The following is an 8,576-nucleotide window of genomic DNA, read 5'->3' as shown; positions in this document are numbered from 1 at the left end:
TTGGAAATACATTGCTGATCCTTCATTATCTGTGGGGCCTACTCCTATCATTTACGTCATTTACTGAACACATCATTTACTAAACACGCGAAATTTAGTTGAGGTAAAAAATAGCCCAGAGCTGAGAATAGACGGAACATTGTGGTGAAATTGCAAGACAGATTTTCCTGCAGCTATGACCATTGCTCTGAATGATTCAGGACATGGTGCAAAATTCAGAGCAATGGTCAAAGCTGCAGGAAGATCTGTTGCAATTTAACCACAATGATTCGTCTATTCTCAGCTCTGGGTTGTTTCACTTCCCGTTTTTTATCTGACTAAATTTCACAATGTGTAAATAAACATCATAATTCTGAAGGACAAAGACAACATCAAACTATCCCAAAACCTATTGAAACATGCAAAAGAGAATCAGGGGTGGATTATTTGTCACTTTGAGCCTGTTCAATCATTCAAAACATTCTCATATCCCAATTCTCTCCCGATAAATGTTGATGCGTTTTATGTTAAATAAATATATCCCCTACTTAACAAGATTCAGTGACCTGCCATCTACCATTTTCTGTGGGGTGAATTTCAATGGCTCACCATATTCACATTGAAGAAATGTCTCAGCCCTAAATGTTTCACCCCTTATCTTGAGTCCAAAACCCCTTGTTCCAGATCCTACAGTCACTGGAAATATCTTTATGTATCGAGTCTGTCTAGCTCTGCTTTGAATGTTGTTTAATTTAGAGAGGTCATGCTTAAGTCTTCCAAACTCCAGTGACTACTGGCTCAGTCAGCTCCTCCTCTCCTTACACATTAGTCCTGCCATTCCAGTAATCAGTCTGGTCAGCCTTGGCTGCATTACATGTGTGGCTGAAAACCCCTTTCTCCGGTAAGGAGAGCACAAAGACATGTTTGGAGAGACATGGGCCAGGCGTAGCCAATTGTGATGGGGTCAGTTGGACATCTTGGTCAGCATGTGTGTGTTGGGTTGATGTGTCTAATTCCATGCTCTACAACTCTATGACTCTCTGTTGCATCTGTGTATATTTGACAAGTAACTCAACTGACTGACATCACATGGAAACCTCTTTGCTTCCTCTTTGCTTCTCCTATTTACTCTCAGTGTCATGTCATCAAACTTAGAAACATTCAATTTGTTTCCTTGTCAATACCATTGATGAACATTGAAAATAACAGACTCAAGAACTGGCTTGATGCTGGATCATTCATCACCACCTGCCACCCTAACAATGTCTCCTCTCTGTTTCCTGTCTGCCAACTTATTTTCAATTCATGCCTGTTTAATATTGCCTAATCCACATATTTTAAATTCAAAGACCTGCTGAAAATTGCACACATCGACTTGTTCTCCCTGAAACAAACAAAAACAATCTGCTGGAGGGACTCCAGGTGTGGTCTCACTAGGGCCCTGTACAACTGCAGAAGGACCTCTTTGCTCCTATATTCGATTCCTCTTGTTATAAAGGCCAACATGCCATTGGCTTTCTTCACTGCCTGCTGTACCCGCATGCTTACTTTCATAGACTGATGAACAAGGACCCCCAGATCCCGTTGTACTTCCCCTTTTCCCCCTTCCCATTTAGAAAGATGAGGTTCCATGTGTCAACGCATCCAATGCATGTTTGAGCTCAGTAAATTCCCATTTTCCTTTGCCGAATAAGGTTTGACAAGATGTGTTTTACACTGACACAAACACTTTCAACAGAAGTGATGTCTGAACCCTGAGTAGAAGAGGAAGAGGAAGGTCCTGTAGTTTCATAAGACACAGCGTGAGACTGGGGAAGTCAGTGTGTCACCGTGCTTGGAGCTTTGCTGCCCAGTCTCTGGACTCGTTCACCATCAGTCTCTTCCCACAAGGTAGGCGACCTTACTACAGATTCACTTCAGGTAAAGGTGTGGTTTAAATGGGATCTAGAAATGGAACTCCGTGTTCAATACTTTCTTTTTTTAATTTATTCATTTTTTTAATATAATTTTATTTATTAGTAGTGTACATTACAATAATATGCCAAAAATAACATAATACATTTCCTGTACCACTTTATATTTTAAACTTTGAAAAGAAGAAAAGTAAAGAGAGTTAAATAGGATAGTAAGTGTGTGAAAGAGTGATCAAAAGAGACCCTTAGACACAAAAAGTTCGAAAAAGAGTTAAGAAGCAAGCCATAGAAAAAGAAAAAGAGAAAAAGAAAACAGAAGATATATTAAAAGTAGAAAAAAGAGCTAAAAGGGATAAACCAACTTTGTATTTTTCCTCCCCCCCTCACCAGGTCCTGAAACCATTTATTTTCAGAATTCTGTTGCACCTTATACTTGTAATAAGTCGATAAATGGAGACCAAAGCTTTTGGAAATGGTCTGGTTTGCCTGCTAGAAGGAATCTCATATCTTCCAGGTGTAACGTTTCGAACATATTTGAAATCCACATATTTATTGTTGGTGTTGGGGCGTTTTTCCAGAATTTAAGTATGAGTTTTTTCCCCATTATTAAATCGTAATTAAGTCGGCTCTTTTGGGACGCAGTTAGCTCAGGGCTGCCTTCCATGGTTCCAAAAATAATCAATTCTGCGTTCGGTTTCAGTTTTATTTTAAATAATTTTGTAAATATTTCAAAAGTTTCATTACAAAATGTTTGGATTTTTCTACAAAAAACAACGGAATGTGCTATAGTTGCTTCATGGGATAGACATTTATCACAGATGGGGGAGACATTTGGAAAAATTTACTTATTTTAGTTTTTGAGTAATATAGTCTATGTAAGGTTTTATATTTCTAACGTGTGATATTCCACTCCTACAACCATTTATTAGAGTGTACCAGTCTGTTCTGCTTTAGATTTTACAAGGACATAGAAACGTAATGAATAATGAAGAGAGACACAAAATGCTGGAGTAACTCAGCGGGACAGGCACCATCTGGAGAGAAAGAATGGGTGATGTTTCGTGTCGAGACCCTTCTTCAAACCCAGACTTCTTAGACATGAAACGTCACCCATTCCTCTCCAGAGATGCTGCCTGTCCCGCCCAGTTACTCCCGCCCAGTTACTTTAGTGTCTATGCTCGGTATAATTTTTTGTCTAATTGTAATCTTGTAGGTCTGTGTCCAAGATGGCTGCCGTGAAGGGAGAGTGAACGCTGGCGCGCTTTGGCTGCCGCTGCTCCCTCTTCACACTGTGTTTTTGATTTTCTGTTTTTGGATTGAATCCTGTTTTTAATTTGTGTCTCTGTGATGTCTTTATTACTTGTTTTATTCCGATTATATGTTATTCCGATATACTATGTAAGGTGTCCTTGAGATGTTTGAAAGGCGCCCATTAAATAAAATTTATTATTATTATTATTATAAAGCAGCATCTGCAGTTCCTTCCAACAATAAACTTTATCAATGTATTTCTGTCTCTATTGTTTCCACTAGAAACTTAATGAAGCTAAATGATCAGCATCTGCCATTTTACCCATTTGGGCTTTCTGGTCAATCTAATGTATCGCTGCTCATGTGGATTTTATTTTTCCCATTTCTCCGGCAATCCTCTGGGACTGATTGAGGATGTTCAACGTCCTCGCCGTTCTGTTGCCCGCTCACTCAATTAATTGACTGACTAGTGAGGTACAAATGAGTTAAAACCATTCTACCGAGAAGAAGTGGGTCAAGAATGAAACTGTCGACGTACAGATGAGTCGTTTCAGTCAAGGCAAAGCGACTGAATGTGGTTGTGAAATCCCAGATGACAGCAGTGATAATATTCCAGTGGCAGATTCCACAGAGGAATGGTCCTTCCCCGTGTAGTTGTGTGCGGTTAATTCTCAAATGATCATGGCCCAGGGTTTTCAAAGTGGCTGTGTTCAATACAACACTTGCCAACTAGCTATTCACTGCAGCATTTCCTTTGCAAATTATTTAGTGCCCCTGTTCCGTTCAAGATCACACGACCATCAAACATTCTTCAGTATGATTTTACACATCATCACCACTTCAAATGGTGACATTTGTTTTAGAGAAATGCAAGATGGTTAAGTGGGTTATTCACAGAGGCTGTGAAGGTCTTGGTGCACTCTGTGATGTGGAACTTGGAGAACACTGCAAGGTGGTTATGTGGGTTATTCTCAGAGGCTGTGAAGGTCTTGGTGCACTCTGTGATGTTGAACTTGGAGAACACTGCAAGATGGCTATGTGGCTTATTTACAGAGGCTGTGAAGGTCTTGGTGCACTCTGTGATGTTGAACTTGGAGAACACTGCAAGATGCAGGAACTTTTTGGATGCTAATGAAAATATTGGCTGCAGGTTCCTCCTTGAATTAAATTAAAACCTCGGGAGAAGATTTACATTCAATATTGTACTAAGTTTGAAAATAATGTATGATCCTGATTCTCAAATGTACCTCATTTGTAACCCCCTAAACCCACCGTGATGTGCTACATGTGGATATAGATTTAAACTGCTATAATGGTATATGGACATATAATGGTATATGGACACACTGCTCTGTTTTGTTGTCAATGCCTACTATGTTCTGTTGTGCTGAAGCAAACCAATAAGTTCATTGTCCTATCAGGGACACATGACAATAAACTCACTTGAACTTGAAGTTGAGCTAAAGCTCTAACACAGCTGCAAGGTGTGAATATTGACCATGTTCCCTTCCTTACAAAACAGCAGATTCCCTCGTTTACCATTATCTTAGACATTTGCCACCAACTAAAAGCATTTAATATAAGGAGGTTCCACGTCTAAACTTATCCAATGTATTTGTGATCTCAGGAAATTCCCGATCTGTTTTGTCCTAATTAGCTTTTACAAGATGATTTTTAATCTGACGCAAACATTATCAACACAAATGGTGTGTGAATCCTGAGCTGGATAGAAAGAGGAAGGGTGTTTGCCCTTCCAAAGAAACTGTGTGAGACTGTGAATCTCAGTGTGTCGCCGTGCTTGGAGCTTTGTCACTCACTCTCTGTACTCGTTCACCATCAGTCTCTTCTCACAAGGTAGGTGACCTCACTGCAGTCTAACTTCATGTCAAATAGTGGTTTAACAGGTATCCACAAACTGAACAATGTTGGATGTCCTGTAAACTGTGATATATCACTCACTCAATCAGCTTGTTCCACTTTAGATTTGACAAGGGCATACAAACTTTATTAATTTCGTTTTGTTTCGTTTATTTCCTACAGCTAAATGTCCAGCATATGCCATTTTCCTACCGGTGTCAATAGACAATAGGTGCAGGAGTAGAGGCCATTCAGTCCTTCCAGCCAGCACCGCCATTCAATGTGATCATGGCTGATCATCCCCAATCAGATCCCCGTTCCTGCCTTCTCCCCGTATCCCCTGACTCCGCTATCTTTAAGAGCCCTATCTAAGTCTCTCTTGAAAGCATCCAGACAACCGGCCTCCACTGAGGCAGAGAATTCCACAGACTCACAACTCTCTGTGAGAAAAAGTGTTTCCTCATCTCCGTTTCCTAGTCAATCTAAATTGAATACTTTTGTTGCCGTTTCGCCGGCAACATCTTGGGACCGTTTGAGAATATTCAATGTCCCTTGCCATTGTGTTGTCTTCTCTGTTCATTAACTCGCTAGCGAGGTCTGATTTAGTTGAGAACATTTTACCGAGTGGTCGGAGGTAATTGAGTCAAACATTAAAAAGGCGGTTGAATATGGTGGTGAAATCCCAGTTTACTGAAGTGACAATATTCCAGCCGCAGAATCCACCAAGTGAATGTATTTTCCCCGTGTAATTGTGTGCGGCCAATTCTAAAATGCCCCAGGGTCAGGAGTTTCAAACTGGCTGTACTCAATACAACATTTGACAACTACCAATCTTTTGATCCTTAGTCTAAAACTGCACCTTGTTTCCAAACAGAGAATGTACAAAATGAGTCCGAGGTTTCTCTGCAACAGTTTGCCAGTTGGTTTGATGTTCTGTTTCTTTGTTTTCCTGCTTCGACCAGTTTCCACACAGAGTAAGTACTTTCTCTTCATCGGTCACAATCACCTTGCATTAATTATCATTGTCCGTGTAAACCCGCACCATATTGTCAATCTCACTTTCCTCTCCACATACCTGTATGTGTTGCTGCCTCACAAATCCACACCATCCTTGCTGGACCTCCATTCCACATCCCTGAATGTGTTGCTGCCTCACTAATCCACACCATCCTTGCTGGACCTCCATTCCACATCCCTGAATGTGTTGCTGCTTCACAAATCCACCCTATCCTTGCTGGACCTCCATTTCTGAGCCCATCCCATCAACTCCCTCTCCTTCTCCTGCACCGACACGGTCCTTATCAAAGTCAGAAATTGCCTCCTGTGAACTTGTTGCAGAGTTACACTCTCCCTCCTAATCCCGCTCACCCTCTGCAGCCTTTGACACGGTTGTCCACACTATCCTCCCCAACATCTCCTCACCACAGTCCATGTGGGTGGATCTGCCCTCGACATATCCATCCAGTCGCAACCCGAGAAGCAGACGCAATGTCTTCACTTCACGCTCCCACAAAGTCCCTTCAAAACCAGGTGTAGTTCCTCCACTAACCCCAACACAACCCCCTATCCCCACCTCCCTCCCTCCCTCGCTCCCACTCACTCACCCACTCATGTGATGAAATATCCCTGCATCAATCAGGCCAGGTTATTCCACACACACATCTCTTCACAAACCGTGACTTCCTCGATGGGGTTTCCAAGGAAGATCACAACTGTCTGGAATTAAATTCTGTTCAAAATTAATGATTACAGATATGGGGTGGGTGGGGAAAATGTGTTTTAAATGTTAATTCTTCATTGTTCGTATTCGCAACAGAAAACAGAAATCGAATGTATTTCTTGGATAATGTAGATGACATTGTGTTAAACGGACCGGACAATGCTGAGAAAGGCGCTGTTGTTGTCTGGGAATGGAAACCACACTCAGGGAAGGAAATCGGAATATTGACATTTAGAAGAACGGATAACTCTTGGATCAAAGATAACGCCGCTGGCGACTTGTACCCGGGGATGAAAGTGAATACCCTTGATCTAACAATTGATAAACCCACATTTAAATGGGCGGGAATTTTCACTTTGACTCAAACAGAACCGAGAAAGCAAATCCTGAAACAATATGAAATATTTGTGATGAAAGGTGAGTGGGTGCGATAAGGATCAATAATGTTGAATTAATCTCTGTAAATATTGTCACCTATAATGAATGAGGAGAGATGGCGGGAATTGCGAGACTTCTTCCACCCGGTGAAAAGTCAAACAACTGGGGAAGTGATTTTGTTCATTGATTCTGTAATGATCAGCAGTGATGGGTGATAATAGTTTGATGACTTCACTGGGAACAGCAAATCAATGAATCTAGCCACAGCGAATACCATGGTCTTCTTGCCGGCACACTGTAAGGTGATCGCGGCAAGCAAGGTGGTATGGAACCAATGTGTCCGTGTAGTGGTCCCCGGGTGACACTGCTACTTAATGTTACCCTGTGACCAGGTGGATGGAAGTCCATCCTTCACCTGTGGAACATGGGCTCTGCCATAGAGTTCACCTCTTGAGACCAATCAGATACACATAGAAGGAGTGGAAATAGATGCTTATTCAACAGTTTGTGAATATTTGAAACAGAGCATGTGTAAATACAACAATACCTGTATGTTGCCGGTTCCACCTGCAGTCCCACGGTGAACAGCCGGTATTTCATTGTGCCAATGTGACCAGCCACGTGTGTCAGGGGTCTGAGAGAACTGGGGGAGAAGTTGTTCTGACTTTCAGCTAGGCTGTTAGCTTTAAGCCCAGTTATTGGATGAACCATGAGATCCGCACTCTTCTGAAGTCCAGATCCCGGGCATTCAGGGCTGGAGATGCAGAGGTCTACATGAAGTCCAGATACAACCTTGGTAAGGCCATCAAAAGGGACTTCTGCTCCAAGCTGGAGGATGAGACAGATGTTCGGCATCTGTGGCAGGGCTTGAATGTCATATGTCAGGCTGTTATTCATCGATTACAGCTCGGCATTTAACACAATCATCCCCTCCAAGCTGGTTACCAAACTCTCAGAACTGGGTCTCTGCGCATCCCTCTGCATTTGGATCCTCGACTTCCTCATCCACAGACCACAGTCTGTCCGTATTGGTGGAAATGTGTCAGCCTCAATAACAATCAGCACGGGAGCACATCAAGGCTGAGTGCTCAGTCCCCTGCTGTACTCACTCTATATTCATGACTGTGTGCCGGTCACAGTGCGAACTCCATCTCCAAGTTCGCTGACGACACCATTGTTGTGGGACGTATCACAGATGGAGATGAGTCACAGTATAGAAGTGAGATTGACCGATTGACCAAATGGTGCCAGCACAATAATCTGGCTTTTAACACCAGCAAATCCAAGAAATTGATTGTGGACTTTGGAAGGGGTAGGATGGGGACCCACAGTCCCGTTTATATCAACGGGTCGATGGTGGAAATGGTCAAGAGCTTCAAATTCCTGGGCGTGCACATCTCTGAAGATCGCTCCTGGTCCCAGAACACCGATGCAATTATAAAGAAAGCTCATCAGCTCCTGTACTTCCTGAGAAGATT

This window comes from Amblyraja radiata, unplaced genomic scaffold (assembly GCF_010909765.2).
Source record: "Amblyraja radiata isolate CabotCenter1 unplaced genomic scaffold, sAmbRad1.1.pri scaffold_354_ctg1, whole genome shotgun sequence".
NCBI lineage: Eukaryota > Metazoa > Chordata > Chondrichthyes > Rajiformes > Rajidae > Amblyraja > Amblyraja radiata.
The sequence above is the reverse complement of the archived record's forward strand: the minus strand, read 5'-3'. Positions refer to the sequence as shown.